Source organism: Amblyomma americanum, chromosome 7 (assembly GCF_052857255.1).
Source record: "Amblyomma americanum isolate KBUSLIRL-KWMA chromosome 7, ASM5285725v1, whole genome shotgun sequence".
NCBI lineage: Eukaryota > Metazoa > Arthropoda > Arachnida > Ixodida > Ixodidae > Amblyomma > Amblyomma americanum.
Genome location: NC_135503.1, coordinates 131,179,442 through 131,206,479, shown reverse-complemented (window position 1 = coordinate 131,206,479; position 27,038 = coordinate 131,179,442).

Sequence of the window (27,038 nt, the reverse complement as noted above, 5' to 3'; positions counted from 1 at the left end):
CAACGGGGTACATCGTTTTAGATCCAAACTAGCAAGATTCACGAGCATCGATTTTACAAGTCGTCGAAGAGTACACGAGAGAAAGGTGGAAACTTTTTCTCTCAGAACTGCGCGAAAACTTGTATTCCGGCTCAAAACATCGGGATACATCGTTTTAGGTCGAAACTAGCAAGATTCACGAGCATCGATATTACAAGTCGTCGAATAGTAGACGAGAGAAAGGTGTAAACTTTTTCTCTCAGAACTGCGCGAAAACTTGTATTCCGGCTCAAAACAACAGGATACATCGTTTTAGATCGAAACTAGCAAGATTCACGAGCATCGATTTTACAAGTCCTCGAAGAGTAGACGAGAGAAAGGTGTAAACTTTTTCTCTCAGAACTGCGCGAAAACTTCTATTCCAGCTCAAAACAACGAGATACATCGTTGTGAGATCGAAACTAGCAAGATTCACGAGCATCGATTTTACAAGTCGTCGAAGATTAGACGAGAGAAAGGTGTAAACTTTTTCTCTCAGAACTGCGCGAAAACTTCTATTCCAGCTCAAAACAACGAGATACATCGTTGTAGATCGAAACTAGCAAGATTCACGAGCATCGATTTTACAAGTCCTCGAAGAGTAGACGAGAGAAAGGTGTAAACTTTTTCTCTCAGAACTGCGCGAAAACTTCTATTCCAGCTCAAAACAACGAGATACATCGTTGTAGATCGAAACTAGCAAGATTCACGAGCATCGATTTTACAAGTCCTCGAAGAGTAGACGAGAGAAAGGTGTAAACTTTTTCTCTCAGAACTGCGCGAAAACTTCTATTCCAGCTCAAAACAACGAGATACATCGTTGTAGATCGAAACTAGCAAGATTCACGAGCATCGATTTTACAAGTCCTCGAAGAGTAGACGAGAGAAAGGTGTAAACTTTTTCTCTCAGAACTGCGCGAAAACTTGTATACCGGCTCAAAAAAACGGGATACATCGTTTTAGATCGAAACTAGCAAGATTCACGAGCATAGATTTTACAAGTCGTCGAAGAGTATACGAGAGAAAGGTGTAAACTTTTTCTCTCAGAACTGCGCGAAAACTTGTATTCCGGCTCAAAACAACGGTATACATCGTTTTAGGTCGAAACTAGCAATATTCACGAGCATCGATTTTACAAGTCGTCGAATAGTAGACGAGAGAAAGGTGTAAACTTTTTCTCTCAGAACTGCGCGAAAACTTGTATTCCGGCTCAAAACAATGGAATACATCGTTTTAGGTCGAAACTAGCGAGATACACGAGCATCAATTTTACAAGTCGTCGAAGAGTATACGAGAGAAAGGTGTAAACTTTTTCTCTCAGAACTGCGCGAAAACTTGTATTCTGGCTCAAAACAACGGGATTCATCGTTTTAGATCGAAACTAGCAAGATTCACGAGCATCGATTTTACAAGTCCTCGAAGAGTAGACGAGAGAAAGCTGTAAACTTTTTCTCTCGGAACTTCGCAAAAACTTGTATTCCGGCTCAAAACAACGAAATACATCGTTTTAGATCGAAAGTAGCAAGATTCACGAGCATCGATTTTACAAGTCGTCGAAGAGTAGACGAGAGAAAGGTGTAAACTTTTTCTCTCAGAACTGCACGAAAACTTGTATTCCGGCTCAAAACAACGGGGTACATCGTTTTAGATCCAAACTAGCAAGATTCACGAGCATAGATTTTACAAGTCGTCGAAGAGTACACGAGAGAAAGGTGTAAACTTTTTCTCTCAGAACTGCGCGAAAACTTGTATTCCGGCTCAAAACAACGGGGTACATCGTTTTAGATCCAAACTAGCAAGATTCACGAGCATAGATTTTACAAGTCGTCGAAGAGTACACGAGAGAAAGATGTAAACTTTTTCTCTCAGAACTGCGCGAAAACTTGTATTCCGGCTCAAAACAACGGGATACATCGTTTCAGGTCGAAACTAGCAAGATTCACGAGCATCGATATTACAAGTCGTCGAATAGTAGACGAGAGAAAGGTGTAAACTTTTTCTCTCAGAACTGCGCGAAAACTTCTATTCCAGCTCAAAACAACGAGATACATCGTTGTAGATCGAAACTAGCAAGATTCACGAGCATCAATTTTACAAGTCGTCAAAGAGTACACGAGAGAAAGGTGTAAACGTTTTCCCTCAGAACTGCGCGAAAACTTGTATTCCGGCTCAAAACAACGCGATACATTGTTTTAGGTCGAAACTAGCAAGATTCACGAGCATCGATTTTACCAGTCGTCGAGAGTAGACAAGAGAAAGGTGTAAACTTTTTCTCTCAGAACTGCACGAAAACTTGTATTCCGGCTCAAAAAAACGGGGTACATCGTTTTAGATCGTAACTAGCAAGATTCATGAGCATCAATTTTACAAGTCGTCGGAGAGTCCACGAGAGAAAGGTGTAAACTTTTTCTCTCAGAACTGCGCGAAAACTTGTATTCCGACCCAAAACAACGGGATACATCGTTCTAGGTCGAAACTAGCAATATTCACGAGCATCGATTTTACAAGTCGTCGAATAGTAGACGAGAGAAAGGTGTAAACGTTTTCTCTCAGAACTGCGCGAAAACTTGTATTCCGGCTTAAAACAACAGGATACATCGTTTTAGATCGAAACTAGCAAGATTCAGGAGCATCGATTTTACAAGTCGTCGAAGAGTAGACGAGAGAAAGGTGTAAACTTTTTCTCTCAGAACTGCGCGAAAACTTGTATTCCGGCTCAAAACAACGGGATACATCGTTTTAGGTCGAAAGTAGCAAGATTCACGAGCATCGATTTTACAAGTCGTCGAATAGTAGACGAGAGAAAGGTGTAAACTTTTTCTCTCAGAACTGCGCGAAAACTTCTATTCCAGCTCAAAACAACGAGATACATCGTTGTGAGATCGAAACTAGCAAGATTCACGAGCATCGATTTTACAAGTCGTCGAAGATTAGACGAGAGAAAGGTGTAAACTTTTTCTCTCAGAACTGCGCGAAAACTTCTATTCCAGCTCAAAACAACGAGATACATCGTTGTAGATCGAAACTAGCAAGATTCACGAGCATCGATTTTACAAGTCCTCGAAGAGTAGACGAGAGAAAGGTGTAAACTTTTTCTCTCAGAACTGCGCGAAAACTTCTATTCCAGCTCAAAACAACGAGATACATCGTTGTAGATCGAAACTAGCAAGATTCACGAGCATCGATTTTACAAGTCGTCGAATAGTAGACGAGAGAAAGGTGTAAACTTTTTCTCTCAGAACTGCGCGAAAACTTCTATTCCAGCTCAAAACAACGAGATACATCGTTTTAGATCGAAACTAGCAGGATTCACGAGCATCGATATTACAAGTCTTCGAAGAGTAGACGAGAGAAAGGTGTAAACTTTTTCTCTTAGAACTGCGCGAAAACTTGTATTCCGGCTCAAAACAACGGGATACATCGTTTTAGATCGAAACCAGCAAGATTCACGAGCATCGATTTTACAAGTCGTCGAAGAGTAGACGAGAGAAAGGTGTAAACTTTTTCTCTCAGAACTGCGCCAAAACTTGTATTCCGGCTCAAAACAACAGGATACATCGTTTTAGATCGAAACTAGCAAGATTCAGGAGCATCGATTTTACAAGTCGTCGAAGAGTAGACGAGAGAAAGGTGTAAACTTTTTCTCTCAGAACTGCGCGAAAACTTGTATTCCGGCACAAAACAACGGGATACATCGTTTTAGGTCGAAACTAGCAATATTCACGAGCATCGATTTTACAAGTCGTCGAATAGTAGACGAGAGAAAGGTGTAAACTTTTTCTCTCAGAACTGCGCGAAAACTTGTATTCCGGCTCAAAATAACGGGATATATCGTTTTAGATCGAAAGTAGCAAGATTCACGAGCATCGATTTTACAAGTCGTCGAAGAGTAGACGAAAGGTGTAAACTTTTTCTCTCAGAACTGCACGAAAACTTGTATTCCGGCTCAAAACAACGGGGTACATCGTTTTAGATCCAAACTAGCAAGATTCACGAGCATCGATTTTACAAGTCGTCGAAGAGTACACGAGAGAAAGGTGGAAACTTTTTCTCTCAGAACTGCGCGAAAACTTGTATTCCGGCTCAAAACATCGGGATACATCGTTTTAGGTCGAAACTAGCAAGATTCACGAGCATCGATATTACAAGTCGTCGAATAGTAGACGAGAGAAAGGTGTAAACTTTTTCTCTCAGAACTGCGCGAAAACTTGTATTCCGGCTCAAAACAACAGGATACATCGTTTTAGATCGAAACTAGCAAGATTCACGAGCATCGATTTTACAAGTCCTCGAAGAGTAGACGAGAGAAAGGTGTAAACTTTTTCTCTCAGAACTGCGCGAAAACTTCTATTCCAGCTCAAAACAACGAGATACATCGTTGTGAGATCGAAACTAGCAAGATTCACGAGCATCGATTTTACAAGTCGTCGAAGATTAGACGAGAGAAAGGTGTAAACTTTTTCTCTCAGAACTGCGCGAAAACTTCTATTCCAGCTCAAAACAACGAGATACATCGTTGTAGATCGAAACTAGCAAGATTCACGAGCATCGATTTTACAAGTCCTCGAAGAGTAGACGAGAGAAAGGTGTAAACTTTTTCTCTCAGAACTGCGCGAAAACTTCTATTCCAGCTCAAAACAACGAGATACATCGTTGTAGATCGAAACTAGCAAGATTCACGAGCATCGATTTTACAAGTCCTCGAAGAGTAGACGAGAGAAAGGTGTAAACTTTTTCTCTCAGAACTGCGCGAAAACTTCTATTCCAGCTCAAAACAACGAGATACATCGTTGTAGATCGAAACTAGCAAGATTCACGAGCATCGATTTTACAAGTCCTCGAAGAGTAGACGAGAGAAAGGTGTAAACTTTTTCTCTCAGAACTGCGCGAAAACTTGTATACCGGCTCAAAAAAACGGGATACATCGTTTTAGATCGAAACTAGCAAGATTCACGAGCATAGATTTTACAAGTCGTCGAAGAGTATACGAGAGAAAGGTGTAAACTTTTTCTCTCAGAACTGCGCGAAAACTTGTATTCCGGCTCAAAACAACGGTATACATCGTTTTAGGTCGAAACTAGCAATATTCACGAGCATCGATTTTACAAGTCGTCGAATAGTAGACGAGAGAAAGGTGTAAACTTTTTCTCTCAGAACTGCGCGAAAACTTGTATTCCGGCTCAAAACAATGGAATACATCGTTTTAGGTCGAAACTAGCGAGATACACGAGCATCAATTTTACAAGTCGTCGAAGAGTATACGAGAGAAAGGTGTAAACTTTTTCTCTCAGAACTGCGCGAAAACTTGTATTCTGGCTCAAAACAACGGGATTCATCGTTTTAGATCGAAACTAGCAAGATTCACGAGCATCGATTTTACAAGTCCTCGAAGAGTAGACGAGAGAAAGCTGTAAACTTTTTCTCTCGGAACTTCGCAAAAACTTGTATTCCGGCTCAAAACAACGAAATACATCGTTTTAGATCGAAAGTAGCAAGATTCACGAGCATCGATTTTACAAGTCGTCGAAGAGTAGACGAGAGAAAGGTGTAAACTTTTTCTCTCAGAACTGCACGAAAACTTGTATTCCGGCTCAAAACAACGGGGTACATCGTTTTAGATCCAAACTAGCAAGATTCACGAGCATAGATTTTACAAGTCGTCGAAGAGTACACGAGAGAAAGGTGTAAACTTTTTCTCTCAGAACTGCGCGAAAACTTGTATTCCGGCTCAAAACAACGGGGTACATCGTTTTAGATCCAAACTAGCAAGATTCACGAGCATAGATTTTACAAGTCGTCGAAGAGTACACGAGAGAAAGATGTAAACTTTTTCTCTCAGAACTGCGCGAAAACTTGTATTCCGGCTCAAAACAACGGGATACATCGTTTCAGGTCGAAACTAGCAAGATTCACGAGCATCGATATTACAAGTCGTCGAATAGTAGACGAGAGAAAGGTGTAAACTTTTTCTCTCAGAACTGCGCGAAAACTTCTATTCCAGCTCAAAACAACGAGATACATCGTTGTAGATCGAAACTAGCAAGATTCACGAGCATCAATTTTACAAGTCGTCAAAGAGTACACGAGAGAAAGGTGTAAACGTTTTCCCTCAGAACTGCGCGAAAACTTGTATTCCGGCTCAAAACAACGCGATACATTGTTTTAGGTCGAAACTAGCAAGATTCACGAGCATCGATTTTACCAGTCGTCGAGAGTAGACAAGAGAAAGGTGTAAACTTTTTCTCTCAGAACTGCACGAAAACTTGTATTCCGGCTCAAAAAAACGGGGTACATCGTTTTAGATCGTAACTAGCAAGATTCATGAGCATCAATTTTACAAGTCGTCGGAGAGTCCACGAGAGAAAGGTGTAAACTTTTTCTCTCAGAACTGCGCGAAAACTTGTATTCCGACCCAAAACAACGGGATACATCGTTCTAGGTCGAAACTAGCAATATTCACGAGCATCGATTTTACAAGTCGTCGAATAGTAGACGAGAGAAAGGTGTAAACGTTTTCTCTCAGAACTGCGCGAAAACTTGTATTCCGGCTTAAAACAACAGGATACATCGTTTTAGATCGAAACTAGCAAGATTCAGGAGCATCGATTTTACAAGTCGTCGAAGAGTAGACGAGAGAAAGGTGTAAACTTTTTCTCTCAGAACTGCGCGAAAACTTGTATTCCGGCTCAAAACAACGGGATACATCGTTTTAGGTCGAAAGTAGCAAGATTCACGAGCATCGATTTTACAAGTCGTCGAATAGTAGACGAGAGAAAGGTGTAAACTTTTTCTCTCAGAACTGCGCGAAAACTTCTATTCCAGCTCAAAACAACGAGATACATCGTTGTGAGATCGAAACTAGCAAGATTCACGAGCATCGATTTTACAAGTCGTCGAAGATTAGACGAGAGAAAGGTGTAAACTTTTTCTCTCAGAACTGCGCGAAAACTTCTATTCCAGCTCAAAACAACGAGATACATCGTTGTAGATCGAAACTAGCAAGATTCACGAGCATCGATTTTACAAGTCCTCGAAGAGTAGACGAGAGAAAGGTGTAAACTTTTTCTCTCAGAACTGCGCGAAAACTTCTATTCCAGCTCAAAACAACGAGATACATCGTTGTAGATCGAAACTAGCAAGATTCACGAGCATCGATTTTACACGTCGTCGAAGAGTACGCGAGAGAAAGGTGTAAACGTTTTCTCTCAGAACTGCGCGAAAACTTGTATACCGGCTCAAAAAAAACGGGATACATCGTTTTAGATCGAAACTAGCAATATTCACGAGCATAGATTTTACAAGTCGTCGAAGAGTATACGAGAGAAAGGTGTAAACTTTTTCTCTCAGAACTGCGCGAAAACTTGTATTCCGGCTCAAAACAACGGTATGCATCGTTTTAGGTCGAAACTAGCAATATTCACGAGCATCGATTTTACAAGTCGTCGAATAGTAGACGAGAGAAAGGTGTAAACTTTTTCTCTCAGAACTGCGCGAAAACTTCTATTCCAGCTCAAAACAACGAGATACATCGTTTTAGATCGAAACTAGCAGGATTCACGAGCATCGATATTACAAGTCGTCGAAGAGTAGACGAGAGAAAGGTCTAAACTTTTTCTCTCAGAACTGCGCGAAAACTTGTATTCTGGCTCAAAACAACGGGATACATCGTTTTAGATCGAAACTAGCAAGATTCACGAGCATCGATTTTACACGTCGTCGAAGAGTACGCGAGAGAAAGGTGTAAACGTTTTCTCTCAGAACTGCGCGAAAACTTGTATACCGGCTCAAAAAAAACGGGATACATCGTTTTAGATCGAAACTAGCAATATTCACGAGCATAGATTTTACAAGTCGTCGAAGAGTATACGAGAGAAAGGTGTAAACTTTTTCTCTCAGAACTGCGCGAAAACTTGTATTCCGGCTCAAAACAACGGTATACATCGTTTTAGGTCGAAACTAGCAATATTCACGAGCATCGATTTTACAAGTCGTCGAATAGTAGACGAGAGAAAGGTGTAAACTTTTTCTCTCAGAACTGCGCGAAAACTTGTATTCCGGCTCAAAACAATGGAATACATCGTTTTAGGTCGAAACTAGCGAGATACACGAGCATCAATTTTACAAGTCGTCGAAGAGTATACGAGAGAAAGGTGTAAACTTTTTCTCTCAGAACTGCGCGAAAACTTGTATTCCGGCTCAAAACAACGGAATACATCGTTTTAGATCGAAAGTAGCAAGATTCACGAGCATCGATTTTACAAGTCGTCGAAGAGTAGACGAGAGAAAGGTGTAAACTTTTTCTCTCAGAACTGCACGAAAACTTGTATTCCGGCTCAAAACAACGGGGTACATCGTTTTAGATCCAAACTAGCAAGATTCACGAGCATAGATTTTACAAGTCGTCGAAGAGTACACGAGAGAAAGGTGTAAACTTTTTCTCTCAGAACTGCGCGAAAACTTGTATTCCGGCTCAAAACAACGGGGTACATCGTTTTAGATCCAAACTAGCAAGATTCACGAGCATAGATTTTACAAGTCGTCGAAGAGTACACGAGAGAAAGGTGTAAACTTTTTCTCTCAGAACTGCGCGAAAACTTGTATTCCGGCTCAAAACAACGGGATACATCGTTTTAGGTCGAAACTAGCAAGATTCACGAGCATCGATATTACAAGTCGTCGAATAGTAGACGAGAGAAAGGTGTAAACTTTTTCTCTCAGAACTGCGCGAAAACTTCTATTCCAGCTCAAAACAACGAGATACATCGTTGTAGATCGAAACTAGCAAGATTCACGAGCATCGATTTTACAAGTCGTCAAAGAGTACACGAGAGAAAGGTGTAAACTTTTTCCCTCAGAACTGCGCGAAAACTTGTATTCCGGCTCAAAACAACGCGATACATCGTTTTAGGTCGAAACTAGCAAGATTCACGAGCATCGATTTTACCAGTCGTGGAGAGTAGACAAGAGGAAGGTGTAAACTTTTTCTCTCAGAACTGCACGAAAACTTGTAATCCGGCTCAAAACAACGGGGTACATCGTTTTAGATCGTAACTAGCAAGATTCACGAGCATCAATTTTACAAGTCGTCGGAGAGTCCACGAGAGAAAGGCGTAAACTTTTTCTCTCAGAACTGCGCGAAAACTTGTATTCCGACCCAAAACAACGGGATACATCGTTCTAGGTCGAAACTAGCAATATTCACGAGCATCGATTTTACAAGTCGTCGAATAGTAGACGAGAGAAAGGTGTAAACGTTTTCTCTCAGAACTGCGCGAAAACTTGTATTCCGGCTCAAAACAACAGGATACATCGTTTTAGATCGAAACTAGCAAGATTCAGGAGCATCGATTTTACAAGTCGTCGAAGAGTAGACGAGAGAAAGGCGTAAACTTTTTCTCTCAGAACTGCGCGAAAACTTGTATTCCGGCTCAAAACAACGGGATACATCGTTTTAGGTCGAAAGTAGCAAGATTCACGAGCATCGATTTTACAAGTCGTCGAATAGTAGACGAGAGAAAGGTGTAAACTTTTTCTCTCAGAACTGCGCGAAAACTTCTATTCCAGCTCAAAACAACGAGATACATCGTTGTAGATCGAAACTAGCAAGATTCGCGAGCATCGATTTTACAAGTCGTCAAAGAGTACACGAGAGAAAGGTGTAAACTTTTTCTCTCAGAACTGCGCGAAAACTTGTATTCCGGCTCAAAACAACGCGATACATCGTTTTAGGTCGAAACTAGCAAGATTCACGAGCATCGATTTTACCAGTCGTCGAGAGTAGACAAGAGAAAGGTGTAAACCGTTTCTCTCAGAACTGCACGAAAACTTGTATTCCGGCTCAAAACAACGGGGTACATCGTTTTAGATCGTAACTAGCAAGATTCACGAGCATCGATTTTACAAGTCGTCGGAGAGTCCACGTGAGAAAGGTGTAAACTTTTTCTCTCAGAACTGCGCGAAAACATGTATACCGGCTCAAAACAACGGGATACATTATTCTAGGTCGAAACTAGCAATATTCACGAGCATCGATTTTACAAGTCGTCGAATAGTAGACGAGAGAAAGGTTTAAACTTTTTCTCTCAGAACTGCGCGAAAAGTTGTATTCCGGCTCAAAAAAACGGGATACATCGTTTTAGATCGAAACTAGCAAGAATCACGAGCATCGATTTTACAAGTCTTCGAAGAGTAAACGAGAGAAAGGTGTAAACTTTTTCTCTCAGAACTGCGCGAAAACTTCTATTCCAGCTCAAAACAACGAGATACATCGTTGTAGATCGAAACTAGCAGGATTCACGAGCATCGATTTTACAAGTCTTCGAAGAGTAAACGAGAGAAAGGTGTAAACGTTTTCTCTCAGAACTGCGCGAAAACTTGTATTCCGGCTCAAAACAACGCGATACATCGTTTTAGGTCGAAACTAGCAAGATTCACGAGCATCGATTTTACGAGTCGTCGAGAGTAGACAAGAGAAAGGTGTAAACTTTTTCTCTCAGAACTGCACGAAAACTTGTATTCCGGCTCAAAACAACGGGTTACATCGTTTTAGATTGTAACTAGCAAGATTCACGAGCATTGATTTTACAAGTTGTCGGAGAGTCCACGAGAGAAAGGTGTAAACTTTTTCTCTCAGAACTGCGCGAAAACTTGTATACCGGCTCAAAACAACAGGGTACATCGTTTTAGATCGTAACTAGCAAGATTCACGAGCATCGAATTTACAAGTCGTCGGAGAGTCCACGAGAGAAAGGTGTAAACTTTTTCTCTCAGAACTGCGCGAAAACTTGTATTCCGGCTAAAAACAACGGGATACATCGTTCTATGTCGAAACTAGCAATATTCACGAGCATCGATTTTACAAGTCGTCGAATAGTAGACGAGAGAAAGGTGTAAACTTTTTCTCTCAGAACTGCGCGAAAAGTTGTATTCCGGCTCAAAAAAACGGGATACATCGTTTTAGATCGAAACTAGCAAGAATCACAAGCATCGATTTTACAAGACTTCGAAGAGTAGACGAGAGAAAGGTGTAAACTTTTTCTCTCAGAACTGCGCGAAAACTTGTATTCCGGCTCAAAACAACAGGATACATCGTTTTAGATCGAAACTAGCAAGATTCAGGAGCATCGATTTTACAAGTCGTCGAAGAGTAGACGAGAGAAAGGTGTAAACTTTTTCTCTCAGAACTGCACGAAAACTTGTATTCCGGCTCAAAACAACGGGGTACATCGTTTTAGATCCAAACTAGCAAGATTCACGAGCATCGATTTTACAAGTCGTCGAAGAGTACACGAGAGAAAGCTGGAAACTTTTTCTCTCAGAACTGCGCAAAAACTTCTATTCCGGCTCAAAACAACGGGATACATCATTTTAGGTCGAAACTAGCAAGATTCACGAGCATCGATATTACAAGTCGTCGAATAGTAGACGAGAGAAAGGTGTAAACTTTTTCTCTCAGAACTGCGCGAAAACTTCTATTCCAGCTCAAAACAACAAGATACATCGTTGTAGATCGAAACTAGCAAGATTCACGAGCATCGATTTTACAAGTCGTCAAAGAGAACACGAGAGAAAGGTGTAAACTTTTTCTCTCAGAACGGCGCGAAAACTTGTATTCCGGCTCAAAACAACGCGATACATCGTTTTAGGTCGAAACTAGCAAGATTCACGAGCATCGATTTTACCAGTCGTCGAGAGTAGACAAGAGAAAGGTGTAAACGTTTTCTCTCAGAACTGCACGAAAACTTGTATTCCGGCTCAAAACAACGGGGTACATCGTTTTAGATCGTAACTAACAAGATTCACGAGCATCATTTTACAAGTCGTCGGAGAGTCCACGAGAGAAAGGTGTAAACTTTTTCTCTCAGAACTGCGCGAAAACTTGTATACCGGCTCAAAACAACGGGGTACATCGTTTTAGATCGTAACTAGCAAGATTCACGAGCATCGATTTTACACGTCGTCGAAGAGTACACGAGAGAAAGGTGTAAACTTTTTCTCTCAGAACTGCGCGAAAACTTGTATTCCGGCTCAAAAAAAACGGGATACATCGTTTTAGATCGAAACTAGCAAGATTCACGAGCATCGATTTTACAAGTCCTCGAAGAGTAGACGAGAGAAAGGCGTAAACTTTTTCTCTCAGAACTGCGCGAAAACTTCTATTCCAGCTCAAAACAACAGGATACATCGTTGTAGATCGAAACTAGCAAGATATACGAGCATTGATTTTACAAGTCGTCGAAGAGTAGACGAGAGAAAGGTGTAAACGTTTTCTTTCAGAACTGCACGAAAACTTGTATTCCGGCTCAAAACAACGGGGTACATCGTTTTAGATCCAAACTAGCAAGATTCACGAGCATCGATTTTACAAGTCCTTGAAGAGTAGACGAGAGAAAGGTGGAAACTTTTTCTCTCAGAACTGCGCAAAAAGTGGTATTCCGGCTCAAAAAACGGGATACATCGTTTTAGATCGAAACTAGCAAGACTCACGAATATCGATTTTACAAGTCTTCGAAGAGTAGAAGAGAGAAAGGTGTAAACTTTTTCTCTCAGAACTGCGTCGGAACTTGTATTCCGGCTCAGATCAACGGGTTACATCGTTTTAGATCGAAACTAGCAGGATTCACGAGCATCGATATTACAAGTCGTCGAAGAGTAGACGAGAGAAAGGTCTAAACTTTTTCTCTCAGAACTGCGCGAAAACTTGTATTCTGGCTCAAAACAACGGGATACATCGTTTTAGATCGAAACTAGCAAGATTCACGAGCATCGATTTTACAAGTCCTCGAAGAGTAGACGAGAGAAAGGTGTAAACTTTTTCTCTCAGAACTGCGCCAAAACTTGTATTCCGGCTCAAAAAAAATGGGATACATCGTTTTAGATCGAAACTAGCAAGATTCACGAGCATCGATTCTACAAGTCTTCGAAGAGTAGACGAGAGAAAGGTGTAAACTTTTTCTCTCAGAACTGCGCGAAAACTTGTATTCCGGCTCAAAACAACGGGATACATCGTTTTAGATCGAAACCAGCAAGATTCACGAGCATCGATTTTACAAGTCGTCGAAGAGTAGACGAGAGAAAGGTGTAAACTTTTTCTCTCAGAACTGCGCCAAAACTTGTATTCCGGCTCAAAACAACAGGATACATCGTTTTAGATCGAAACTAGCAAGATTCAGGAGCATCGATTTTACAAGTCGTCGAAGAGTAGACGAGAGAAAGGTGTAAACTTTTTCTCTCAGAACTGCGCGAAAACTTGTATTCCGGCTCAAAACAACGGGATACATCGTTTTAGGTCGAAACTAGCAATATTCACGAGCATCGATTTTACAAGTCGTCGAATAGTAGACGAGAGAAAGGTGTAAACTTTTTCTCTCAGAACTGCGCGAAAACTTGTATTCCGGCTCAAAATAACGGGATATATCGTTTTAGATCGAAAGTAGCAAGATTCACGAGCATCGATTTTACAAGTCGTCGAAGAGTAGACGAAAGGTGTAAACTTTGTCTCTCAGAACTGCACGAAAACTTGTATTCCGGCTCAAAACAACGGGGTACATCGTTTTAGATCCAAACTAGTAAGATTCACGAGCATCGATTTTACAAGTCGTCGAAGAGTACACGAGAGAAAGGTGGAAACTTTTTCTCTCAGAACTGAGCGAAAACTTGTATTCCGGCTCAAAACAACGGGATACATCGTTTTAGGTCGAAACTAGCAAGATTCACGAGCATCGATATTACAAGTCGTCGAATAGTAGACGAGAGAAAGGTGTAAACTTTTTCTCTCAGAACTGCGCGAAAACTTGTATTCCGGCTCAAAACAACAGGATACATCGTTTTAGATCGAAACTAGCAAGATTCACGAGCATCGATTTTACAAGTCGTCGAATAGTAGACGAGAGAAAGGTGTAAACTTTTTCTCTCAGAACTGCGCGAAAAGTTGTATTCCGGCTCAAAAAAACGGGATACATCGTTTTAGATCGAAACTAGCAAGAATCACAAGCATCGATTTTACAAGACTTCGAAGAGTAGACGAGAGAAAGGTGTAAACTTTTTCTCTCAGAACTGCGCGAAAACTTGTATTCCGGCTCAAAACAACAGGATACATCGTTTTAGATCGAAACTAGCAAGATTCAGGAGCATCGATTTTACAAGTCGTCGAAGAGTAGACGAGAGAAAGGTGTAAACTTTTTCTCTCAGAACTGCACGAAAACTTGTATTCCGGCTCAAAACAACGGGGTACATCGTTTTAGATCCAAACTAGCAAGATTCACGAGCATCGATTTTACAAGTCGTCGAAGAGTACACGAGAGAAAGCTGGAAACTTTTTCTCTCAGAACTGCGCGAAAACTTCTATTCCGGCTCAAAACAACGGGATACATCATTTTAGGTCGAAACTAGCAAGATTCACGAGCATCGATATTACAAGTCGTCGAATAGTAGACGAGAGAAAGGTGTAAACTTTTTCTCTCAGAACTGCGCGAAAACTTCTATTCCAGCTCAAAACAACAAGATACATCGTTGTAGATCGAAACTAGCAAGATTCACGAGCATCGATTTTACAAGTCGTCAAAGAGAACACGAGAGAAAGGTGTAAACTTTTTCTCTCAGAACGGCGCGAAAACTTGTATTCCGGCTCAAAACAACGCGATACATCGTTTTAGGTCGAAACTAGCAAGATTCACGAGCATCGATTTTACCAGTCGTCGAGAGTAGACAAGAGAAAGGTGTAAACGTTTTCTCTCAGAACTGCACGAAAACTTGTATTCCGGCTCAAAACAACGGGGTACATCGTTTTAGATCGTAACTAACAAGATTCACGAGCATTTTACAAGTCGTCGGAGAGTCCACGAGAGAAAGGTGTAAACTTTTTCTCTCAGAACTGCGCGAAAACTTGTATACCGGCTCAAAACAACGGGGTACATCGTTTTAGATCGTAACTAGCAAGATTCACGAGCATCGATTTTACACGTCGTCGAAGAGTACACGAGAGAAAGGTGTAAACTTTTTCTCTCAGAACTGCGCGAAAACTTGTATTCCGGCTCAAAAAAAACGGGATACATCGTTTTAGATCGAAACTAGCAAGATTCACGAGCATCGATTTTACAAGTCCTCGAAGAGTAGACGAGAGAAAGGCGTAAACTTTTTCTCTCAGAACTGCGCGAAAACTTCTATTCCAGCTCAAAACAACAGGATACATCGTTGTAGATCGAAACTAGCAAGATATACGAGCATTGATTTTACAAGTCGTCGAAGAGTAGACGAGAGAAAGGTGTAAACGTTTTCTTTCAGAACTGCACGAAAACTTGTATTCCGGCTCAAAACAACGGGGTACATCGTTTTAGATCCAAACTAGCAAGATTCACGAGCATCGATTTTACAAGTCCTTGAAGAGTAGACGAGAGAAAGGTGTAAACTTTTTCTCTCAGAACTGCGCAAAAAGTGGTATTCCGGCTCAAAAAACGGGATACATCGTTTTAGATCGAAACTAGCAAGACTCACGAGCATCGATTTTACAAGTCTTCGAAGAGTAGAAGAGAGAAAGGTGTAAACTTTTTCTCTCAGAACTGCGTCGGAACTTGTATTCCGGCTCAGATCAACGGGTTACATCGTTTTAGATCGAAACTAGCAGGATTCACGAGCATCGATATTACAAGTCGTCGAAGAGTAGACGAGAGAAAGGTCTAAACTTTTTCTCTCAGAACTGCGCGAAAACTTGTATTCTGGCTCAAAACAACGGGATACATCGTTTTAGATCGAAACTAGCAAGATTCACGAGCATCGATTTTACAAGTCCTCGAAGAGTAGACGAGAGAAAGGTGTAAACTTTTTCTCTCAGAACTGCGCCAAAACTTGTATTCCGGCTCAAAAAAAATGGGATACATCGTTTTAGATCGAAACTAGCAAGATTCACGAGCATCGATTCTACAAGTCTTCGAAGAGTAGACGAGAGAAAGGTGTAAACTTTTTCTCTCAGAACTGCGCGAAAACTTGTATTCCGGCTCAAAACAACGGGATACATCGTTTTAGATCGAAACCAGCAAGATTCACGAGCATCGATTTTACAAGTCGTCGAAGAGTAGACGAGAGAAAGGTGTAAACTTTTTCTCTCAGAACTGCGCCAAAACTTGTATTCCGGCTCAAAACAACAGGATACATCGTTTTAGATCGAAACTAGCAAGATTCAGGAGCATCGATTTTACAAGTCGTCGAAGAGTAGACGAGAGAAAGGTGTAAACTTTTTCTCTCAGAACTGCGCGAAAACTTGTATTCCGGCTCAAAACAACGGGATACATCGTTTTAGGTCGAAACTAGCAATATTCACGAGCATCGATTTTACAAGTCGTCGAATAGTAGACGAGAGAAAGGTGTAAACTTTTTCTCTCAGAACTGCGCGAAAACTTGTATTCCGGCTCAAAATAACGGGATATATCGTTTTAGATCGAAAGTAGCAAGATTCACGAGCATCGATTTTACAAGTCGTCGAAGAGTAGACGAAAGGTGTAAACTTTTTCTCTCAGAACTGCACGAAAACTTGTATTCCGGCTCAAAACAACGGGGTACATCGTTTTAGATCCAAACTAGTAAGATTCACGAGCATCGATTTTACAAGTCGTCGAAGAGTACACGAGAGAAAGGTGGAAACTTTTTCTCTCAGAACTGAGCGAAAACTTGTATTCCGGCTCAAAACAACGGGATACATCGTTTTAGGTCGAAACTAGCAAGATTCACGAGCATCGATATTACAAGTCGTCGAATAGTAGACGAGAGAAAGGTGTAAACTTTTTCTCTCAGAACTGCGCGAAAACTTGTATTCCGGCTCAAAACAACAGGATACATCGTTTTAGATCGAAACTAGCAAGATTCACGAGCATCGATTTTACAAGTCCTCGAAGAGTAGACGAGAGAAAGGTGTAAACTTTTTCTCTCAGAACTGCGCGAAAACTTCTATTCCAGCTCAAAACAACGAGATACATCGTTGTGAGATCGAAACTAGCAAGATTCACGAGCATCGATTTTACAAGTCGTCGAAGATTAGACGAGAGAAAGGTGTAAACTTTTTCTCTCAGAACTGCGCGAAAACTTCTATTCCAGCTCAAAACAACAAGATACATCGTTGTAGATCGAAACTAGCAAGATTCACGAGCATCGATTTTACAAGTCCTCGAAGAGTAGACGAGAGAAAGGTCTAAACTTTTTCTCTCAGAACTGCGCGAAAACTTGTATTCTGGCTCAAAACAACGGGATACATCGTTTTAGATCGAAACTAGCAAGATTCACGAGCATCGATTTTACACGTCGTCGAAGAGTACACGAGAGAAAGGTGTAAACTTTTTCTCTCAGAACTGCGCGAAAACTTGTATTCCGGCTCAAAAAAAACGGGATACATCGTTTTAGATCGAAACTAGCAAGATTCACGAGCATCGATTTTACAAGTCCTCGAAGAGTAGACGAGAGAAAGGCGTAAACTTTTTCTCTCAGAACTGCGCGAAAACTTCTATTCCAGCTCAAAACAACAGGATACATCGTTGTAGATCGAAACTAGCAAGATATACGAGCATTGATTTTACAAGTCGTCGAAGAGTAGACGAGAGAAAGGTGTAAACGTTTTCTTTCAGAACTGCACGAAAACTTGTATTCCGGCTCAAAACAACGGGGTACATCGTTTTAGATCCAAACTAGCAAGATTCACGAGCATCGATTTTACAAGTCCTTGAAGAGTAGACGAGAGAAAGGTGTAAACTTTTTCTCTCAGAACTGCGCAAAAAGTGGTATTCCGGCTCAAAAAACGGGATACATCGTTTTAGATCGAAACTAGCAAGACTCACGAGCATCGATTTTACAAGTCTTCGAAGAGTAGGAGAGAGAAAGGTGTAAACTTTTTCTCTCAGAACTGCGTCGGAACTTGTATTCCGGCTCAGATCAACGGGTTACATCGTTTTAGATCGAAACTAGCAGGATTCACGAGCATCGATATTACAAGTCGTCGAAGAGTAGACGAGAGAAAGGTCTATACTTTTTCTCTCAGAACTGCGCGAAAACTTGTATTCTGGCTCAAAACAACGGGATACATCGTTTTAGATCGAAACTAGCAAGATTCACGAGCATCGATTTTACACGTCGTCGAAGAGTACACGAGAGAAATGTGTAAACGTTTTCTCTCAGAACTGCGCGAAAACTTGTATACCGGCTCAAAAAAAAAACGGGATACATCGTTTTAGATCGAAACTAGCAAGATTCACGAGCATAGATTTTACAAGTCGTCGAAGAGTATACGAGAGAAAGGTGTAAACTTTTTCTCTCAGAACTGCGCGAAAACTTGTATTCCGGCTCAAAACAACGGGATACATCGTTTTAGATCGAAACCAGCAAGATTCACGAGCATCGATTTTACAAGTCGTCGAAGAGTAGACGAGAGAAAGGTGTAAACTTTTTCTCTCAGAACTGCGCCAAAACTTGTATTCCGGCTCAAAACAACGGGATACATCGTTTTAGATCGAAACTAGCAAGATTTACGAGCACCGATTTTACAAGTCGTCGAAGAGTACTCGAGAGAAAGGTGGAAACTTTTTCTCTTAGAACTGCGCGAAAACTTGTATTCCGGCTCAAAACAACGGTATACATTGTTTTAGCTCGAAACTAGCAAGATTCACGAGCATCGATTTTACAAGTTGTCGAATACTAGACGAGAGAAAGGTGTGAACGTTTTCTCAGAACAGCGCAAAAACTTGTATTCCGGCTCAAAACAACGGGATTCATCGTTTTAGATCGAAACTAGCAAGATTCACGAGCATCAATTTTACAAGTCCTCGAAGAGTAGACGAGAGAAAGGCGTAAACTTTTTCTCTCAGAACTGCGCGAAAACTTCTATTCCAGCTCAAAACAACAGGATACATCGTTGTATATTGAAACTAGCAAGATATACGAGCATTGATTTTACAAGTCGTCGAAGAGTAGACGAGAGAAAGGTGTAAACTTTTTCTCTCAGAACTGCGCCAAAACTTATATTCCGGCTAAAAAAAATGGGATACATCGTTTTAGATCGAAACTAGCAAGATTCACGACCATCGATTCTACAAGTCCTCGAAGAGTAGACGAGAGAAAGGTGTGAACTTTTTCTCTCAGAACTGCACGAAAACTTGTATTCCGGCTCAAAACAACGGGATACATCGTTTTAGATCGAAACTAGCAAGACTCACGAGCATCGATTTTACAAGTCTTCGAAGAGTAGACGAGAGAAAGGTGTAAACTTTTTCTCTCAGAACTGCGCGAAAACTTGTATTCCTGCTCAAAACAACAGGATACATCGTTTTAGATCGAAACTACAAGATTCACGAGCATCGATTTTACAAGTCGTCGAAGAGTAGACGAGAGAAAGGTGTAAACTTTTTCTCTCAGAACTGCGCGAAAACTTGTATTCCGGCTCAAAACAACGGGATATATCGTTTTAGATCGAAAGTAGCAAGATTCGCGAGCATCGATTTTACAAGTCGTCGAAGAGTAGACGAGAGAAAGGTGTAAACGTTTTCTCTCAGAACTGCACGAAAACTTGTATTCCGGCTCAAAACAACGAGGTACATCGTTTTAGATCCAAACTAGCAAGATTCACGAGCATCGATTTTACAAGTCCTTGAAGAGTAGACGAGAGAAAGGTGTAAACTTTTTCTCTCAGAACTGCGCGAAAAGTGGTATTCCGGCTCAAAAAACGGGATAGATCGTTTTAGATCGAAACTAGCAAGACTCACGAGCATCGATTTTACAAGTCTTCGAAGAGTAGAAGAGAGAAAGGTGTAAACTTTTTCTCTCAGAACTGCGCGAAAACTTGTATTCCGGCTCAAAACAACAGGATACATCGTTTTAGATCGAAACTAGCAAGAATCACGAGCATCGATTTTACAAGTCCTCGAAGAGTAGACGAGAGAAAGGTGTAAACTTTTTCTCTCAGAACTGCGCGAAAACTTCTATTCCAGCTCAAAACAACAGGATACATCGTTGTATATTGAAACTAGCAAGATATACGAGCATTGATTTTACAAGTCGTCGAAGAGTAGACGAGAGAAAGGTGTAAACTTTTTCTCTCAGAACTGCGCCAAAACTTGTATTCCGGCTAAAAAAAATGGGATACATCGTTTTAGATCGAAACTAGCAAGATTCACGACCATCGATTCTACAAGTCCTCGAAGAGTAGACGAGAGAAAGGTGTAAACTTTTTCTCTCAGAACTGCACGAAAACTTGTATTCCGGCTCAAAACAACGGGATACATCGTTTTAGATCGAAACTAGCAAGACTCACGAGCATCGATTTTACAAGTCTTCGAAGAGTAGACGAGAGAAAGGTGTAAACTTTTTCTCTCAGAACTGCGCGAAAACTTGTATTCCGGCTCAAAACAACAGGATACATCGTTTTAGATCGAAACTACAAGATTCACGAGCATCGATTTTACAAGTCGTCGAAGAGTAGACGAGAGAAAGGTGTAAACTTTTTCTCTCAGAACTGCGCGAAAACTTGTATTCCGGCTCAAAACAACGGGATATATCGTTTTAGATCGAAAGTAGCAAGATTCGCGAGCATCGATTTTACAAGTCGTCGAAGAGTAGACGAGAGAAAGGTGTAAACGTTTTCTCTCAGAACTGCACGAAAACTTGTATTCCGGCTCAAAACAACGAGGTACATCGTTTTAGATCCAAACTAGCAAGATTCACGAGCATCGATTTTACAAGTCCTTGAAGAGTAGACGAGAGAAAGGTGTAAACTTTTTCTCTCAGAACTGCGCGAAAAGTGGTATTCCGGCTCAAAAAACGGGATAGATCGTTTTAGATCGAAACTAGCAAGACTCACGAGCATCGATTTTACAAGTCTTCGAAGAGTAGAAGAGAGAAAGGTGTAAACTTTTTCTCTCAGAACTGCGCGAAAACTTGTATTCCGGCTCAAAACAACAGGATACATCGTTTTAGATCGAAACTAGCAAGAATCACGAGCATCGATTTTACAAGTCCTCGAAGAGTAGACGAGAGAAAGGTGTAAACTTTTTCTCTCAGAACTGCGCGAAAAGTGGTATTCCGGCTCAAAAAACGGGATACATCGTTTTAGATCGAAACTAGCAAGACTCACGAGCATCGATTTTACAAGTCCTTGAAGAGTAGACGAGAGAAAGGTGTAAACTTTTTCTCTCAGAACTGCGCGAAAAGTGGTATTCCGGCTCAAAAAACGGGATACATCGTTTTAGATCGAAACTAGCAAGATTCACGAGCATCGATTCTACAAGTCTTCGAAGAGTAGACGAGAGAAAGGTGTAAACTTTTTCTCTCAGAACTGCGCGAAAACTTGTATTCCGGCTCAAAACAACAGGATACATCGTTTTAGATCGAAACTAGCAAGATTCACGAGCATCGATTTTACAAGTCGTCGAATAGTAGACGAGAGAAAGGTGTAAACTTTTTCTCTCAGAACTGCGCGAAAAGTTGTATTCCGGCTCAAAAAAACGGGATACATCGTTTTAGATCGAAACTAGCAAGAATCACAAGCATCGATTTTACAAGACTTCGAAGAGTAGACGAGAGAAAGGTGTAAACTTTTTCTCTCAGAACTGCGCGAAAACTTGTATTCCGGCTCAAAACAACAGGATACATCGTTTTAGATCGAAACTAGCAAGATTCAGGAGCATCGATTTTACAAGTCGTCGAAGAGTAGACGAGAGAAAGGTGTAAACTTTTTCTCTCAGAACTGCACGAAAACTTGTATTCCGGCTCAAAACAACGGGGTACATCGTTTTAGATCCAAACTAGCAAGATTCACGAGCATCGATTTTACAAGTCGTCGAAGAGTACACGAGAGAAAGCTGGAAACTTTATCTCTCAGAACTGCGCGAAAACTTCTATTCCGGCTCAAAACAACGGGATACATCATTTTAGGTCGAAACTAGCAAGATTCACGAGCATCGATATTACAAGTCGTCGAATAGTAGACGAGAGAAAGGTGTAAACTTTTTCTCTCAGAACTGCGCGAAAACTTCTATTCCAGCTCAAAACAACAAGATACATCGTTGTAGATCGAAACTAGCAAGATTCACGAGCATCGATTTTACAAGTCGTCAAAGAGAACACGAGAGAAAGGTGTAAACTTTTTCTCTCAGAACGGCGCGAAAACTTGTATTCCGGCTCAAAACAACGCGATACATCGTTTTAGGTCGAAACTAGCAAGATTCACGAGCATCGATTTTACCAGTCGTCGAGAGTAGACAAGAGAAAGGTGTAAACGTTTTCTCTCAGAACTGCACGAAAACTTGTATTCCGGCTCAAAACAACGGGGTACATCGTTTTAGATCGTAACTAACAAGATTCACGAGCATCATTTTACAAGTCGTCGGAGAGTCCACGAGAGAAAGGTGTAAACTTTTTCTCTCAGAACTGCGCGAAAACTTGTATACCGGCTCAAAACAACGGGGTACATCGTTTTAGATCGTAACTAGCAAGATTCACGAGCATCGATTTTACACGTCGTCGAAGAGTACACGAGAGAAAGGTGTAAACTTTTTCTCTCAGAACTGCGCGAAAACTTCTATTCCAGCTCAAAACAACAGGATACATCGTTGTAGATCGAAACTAGCAAGATATACGAGCATTGATTTTACAAGTCGTCGAAGAGTAGACGAGAGAAAGGTGTAAACGTTTTCTTTCAGAACTGCACGAAAACTTGTATTCCGGCTCAAAACAACGGGGTACATCGTTTTAGATCCAAACTAGCAAGATTCACGAGCATCGATTTTACAAGTCCTTGAAGAGTAGACGAGAGAAAGGTGTAAACTTTTTCTCTCAGAACTGCGCAAAAAGTGGTATTCCGGCTCAAAAAACGGGATACATCGTTTTAGATCGAAACTAGCAAGACTCACGAGCATCGATTTTACAAGTCTTCGAAGAGTAGAAGAGAGAAAGGTGTAAACTTTTTCTCTCAGAACTGCGTCGGAACTTGTATTCCGGCTCAGATCAACGGGTTACATCGTTTTAGATCGAAACTAGCAGGATTCACGAGCATCGATATTACAAGTCGTCGAAGAGTAGACGAGAGAAAGGTCTAAACTTTTTCTCTCAGAACTGCGCGAAAACTTGTATTCTGGCTCAAAACAACGGGATACATCGTTTTAGATCGAAACTAGCAAGATTCACGAGCATCGATTTTACAAGTCCTCGAAGAGTAGACGAGAGAAAGGTGTAAACTTTTTCTCTCAGAACTGCGCCAAAACTTGTATTCCGGCTCAAAAAAAATGGGATACATCGTTTTAGATCGAAACTAGCAAGATTCACGAGCATCGATTCTACAAGTCTTCGAAGAGTAGACGAGAGAAAGGTGTAAACTTTTTCTCTCAGAACTGCGCGAAAACTTGTATTCCGGCTCAAAACAACGGGATACATCGTTTTAGATCGAAACCAGCAAGATTCACGAGCATCGATTTTACAAGTCGTCGAAGAGTAGACGAGAGAAAGGTGTAAACTTTTTCTCTCAGAACTGCGCCAAAACTTGTATTCCGGCTCAAAACAACAGGATACATCGTTTTAGATCGAAACTAGCAAGATTCAGGAGCATCGATTTTACAAGTCGTCGAAGAGTAGACGAGAGAAAGGTGTAAACTTTTTCTCTCAGAACTGCGCGAAAACTTGTATTCCGGCTCAAAACAACGGGATACATCGTTTTAGGTCGAAACTAGCAATATTCACGAGCATCGATTTTACAAGTCGTCGAATAGTAGACGAGAGAAAGGTGTAAACTTTTTCTCTCAGAACTGCGCGAAAACTTGTATTCCGGCTCAAAATAACGGGATATATCGTTTTAGATCGAAAGTAGCAAGATTCACGAGCATCGATTTTACAAGTCGTCGAAGAGTAGACGAAAGGTGTAAACTTTTTCTCTCAGAACTGCACGAAAACTTGTATTCCGGCTCAAAACAACGGGGTACATCGTTTTAGATCCAAACTAGTAAGATTCACGAGCATCGATTTTACAAGTCGTCGAATAGTAGACGAGAGAAAGGTGTAAACTTTTTCTCTCAGAACTGCGCGAAAACTTGTATTCCGGCTCAAAACAACAGGATACATCGTTTTAGATCGAAACTAGCAAGATTCACGAGCATCGATTTTACAAGTCCTCGAAGAGTAGACGAGAGAAAGGTGTAAACTTTTTCTCTCAGAACTGCGCGAAAACTTCTATTCCAGCTCAAAACAACGAGATACATCGTTGTGAGATCGAAACTAGCAAGATTCACGAGCATCGATTTTACAAGTCGTCGAAGATTAGACGAGAGAAAGGTGTAAACTTTTTCTCTCAGAACTGCGCGAAAACTTCTATTCCAGCTCAAAACAACAAGATACATCGTTGTAGATCGAAACTAGCAAGATTCACGAGCATCGATTTTACAAGTCCTCGAAGAGTAGACGAGAGAAAGGTCTAAACTTTTTCTCTCAGAACTGCGCGAAAACTTGTATTCTGGCTCAAAACAACGGGATACATCGTTTTAGATCGAAACTAGCAAGATTCACGAGCATCGATTTTACACGTCGTCGAAGAGTACACGAGAGAAAGGTGTAAACTTTTTCTCTCAGAACTGCGCGAAAACTTGTATTCCGGCTCAAAAAAAACGGGATACATCGTTTTAGATCGAAACTAGCAAGATTCACGAGCATCGATTTTACAAGTCCTCGAAGAGTAGACGAGAGAAAGGCGTAAACTTTTTCTCTCAGAACTGCGCGAAAACTTCTATTCCAGCTCAAAACAACAGGATACATCGTTGTAGATCGAAACTAGCAAGATATACGAGCATTGATTTTACAAGTCGTCGAAGAGTAGACGAGAGAAAGGTGTAAACGTTTTCTTTCAGAACTGCACGAAAACTTGTATTCCGGCTCAAAACAACGGGGTACATCGTTTTAGATCCAAACTAGCAAGATTCACGAGCATCGATTTTACAAGTCCTTGAAGAGTAGACGAGAGAAAGGTGTAAACTTTTTCTCTCAGAACTGCGCAAAAAGTGGTATTCCGGCTCAAAAAACGGGATACATCGTTTTAGATCGAAACTAGCAAGACTCACGAGCATCGATTTTACAAGTCTTCGAAGAGTAGAAGAGAGAAAGGTGTAAACTTTTTCTCTCAGAACTGCGTCGGAACTTGTATTCCGGCTCAGATCAACGGGTTACATCGTTTTAGATCGAAACTAGCAGGATTCACGAGCATCGATATTACAAGTCGTCGAAGAGTAGACGAGAGAAAGGTCTATACTTTTTCTCTCAGAACTGCGCGAAAACTTGTATTCTGGCTCAAAACAACGGGATACATCGTTTTAGATCGAAACTAGCAAGATTCACGAGCATCGATTTTACACGTCGTCGAAGAGTACACGAGAGAAATGTGTAAACGTTTTCTCTCAGAACTGCGCGAAAACTTGTATACCGGCTCAAAAAAAAACGGGATACATCGTTTTAGATCGAAACTAGCAAGATTCACGAGCATAGATTTTACAAGTCGTCGAAGAGTATACGAGAGAAAGGTGTAAACTTTTTCTCTCAGAACTGCGCGAAAACTTGTATTCCGGCTCAAAACAACGGGATACATCGTTTTAGATCGAAACCAGCAAGATTCACGAGCATCGATTTTACAAGTCGTCGAAGAGTAGACGAGAGAAAGGTGTAAACTTTTTCTCTCAGAACTGCGCCAAAACTTGTATTCCGGCTCAAAACAACGGGATACATCGTTTTAGATCGAAACTAGCAAGATTTACGAGCACCGATTTTACAAGTCGTCGAAGAGTACTCGAGAGAAAGGTGGAAACTTTTTCTCTTAGAACTGCGCGAAAACTTGTATTCCGGCTCAAAACAACGGTATACATTGTTTTAGCTCGAAACTAGCAAGATTCACGAGCATCGATTTTACAAGTTGTCGAATACTAGACGAGAGAAAGGTGTGAACGTTTTCTCAGAACAGCGCAAAAACTTGTATTCCGGCTCAAAACAACGGGATTCATCGTTTTAGATCGAAACTAGCAAGATTCACGAGCATCAATTTTACAAGTCCTCGAAGAGTAGACGAGAGAAAGGCGTAAACTTTTTCTCTCAGAACTGCGCGAAAACTTCTATTCCAGCTCAAAACAACAGGATACATCGTTGTATATTGAAACTAGCAAGATATACGAGCATTGATTTTACAAGTCGTCGAAGAGTAGACGAGAGAAAGGTGTAAACTTTTTCTCTCAGAACTGCGCCAAAACTTATATTCCGGCTAAAAAAAATGGGATACATCGTTTTAGATCGAAACTAGCAAGATTCACGACCATCGATTCTACAAGTCCTCGAAGAGTAGACGAGAGAAAGGTGTAAACTTTTTCTCTCAGAACTGCACGAAAACTTGTATTCCGGCTCAAAACAACGGGATACATCGTTTTAGATCGAAACTAGCAAGACTCACGAGCATCGATTTTACAAGTCTTCGAAGAGTAGACGAGAGAAAGGTGTAAACTTTTTCTCTCAGAACTGCGCGAAAACTTGTATTCCTGCTCAAAACAACAGGATACATCGTTTTAGATCGAAACTACAAGATTCACGAGCATCGATTTTACAAGTCGTCGAAGAGTAGACGAGAGAAAGGTGTAAACTTTTTCTCTCAGAACTGCGCGAAAACTTGTATTCCGGCTCAAAACAACGGGATATATCGTTTTAGATCGAAAGTAGCAAGATTCGCGAGCATCGATTTTACAAGTCGTCGAAGAGTAGACGAGAGAAAGGTGTAAACGTTTTCTCTCAGAACTGCACGAAAACTTGTATTCCGGCTCAAAACAACGAGGTACATCGTTTTAGATCCAAACTAGCAAGATTCACGAGCATCGATTTTACAAGTCCTTGAAGAGTAGACGAGAGAAAGGTGTAAACTTTTTCTCTCAGAACTGCGCGAAAAGTGGTATTCCGGCTCAAAAAACGGGATAGATCGTTTTAGATCGAAACTAGCAAGACTCACGAGCATCGATTTTACAAGTCTTCGAAGAGTAGAA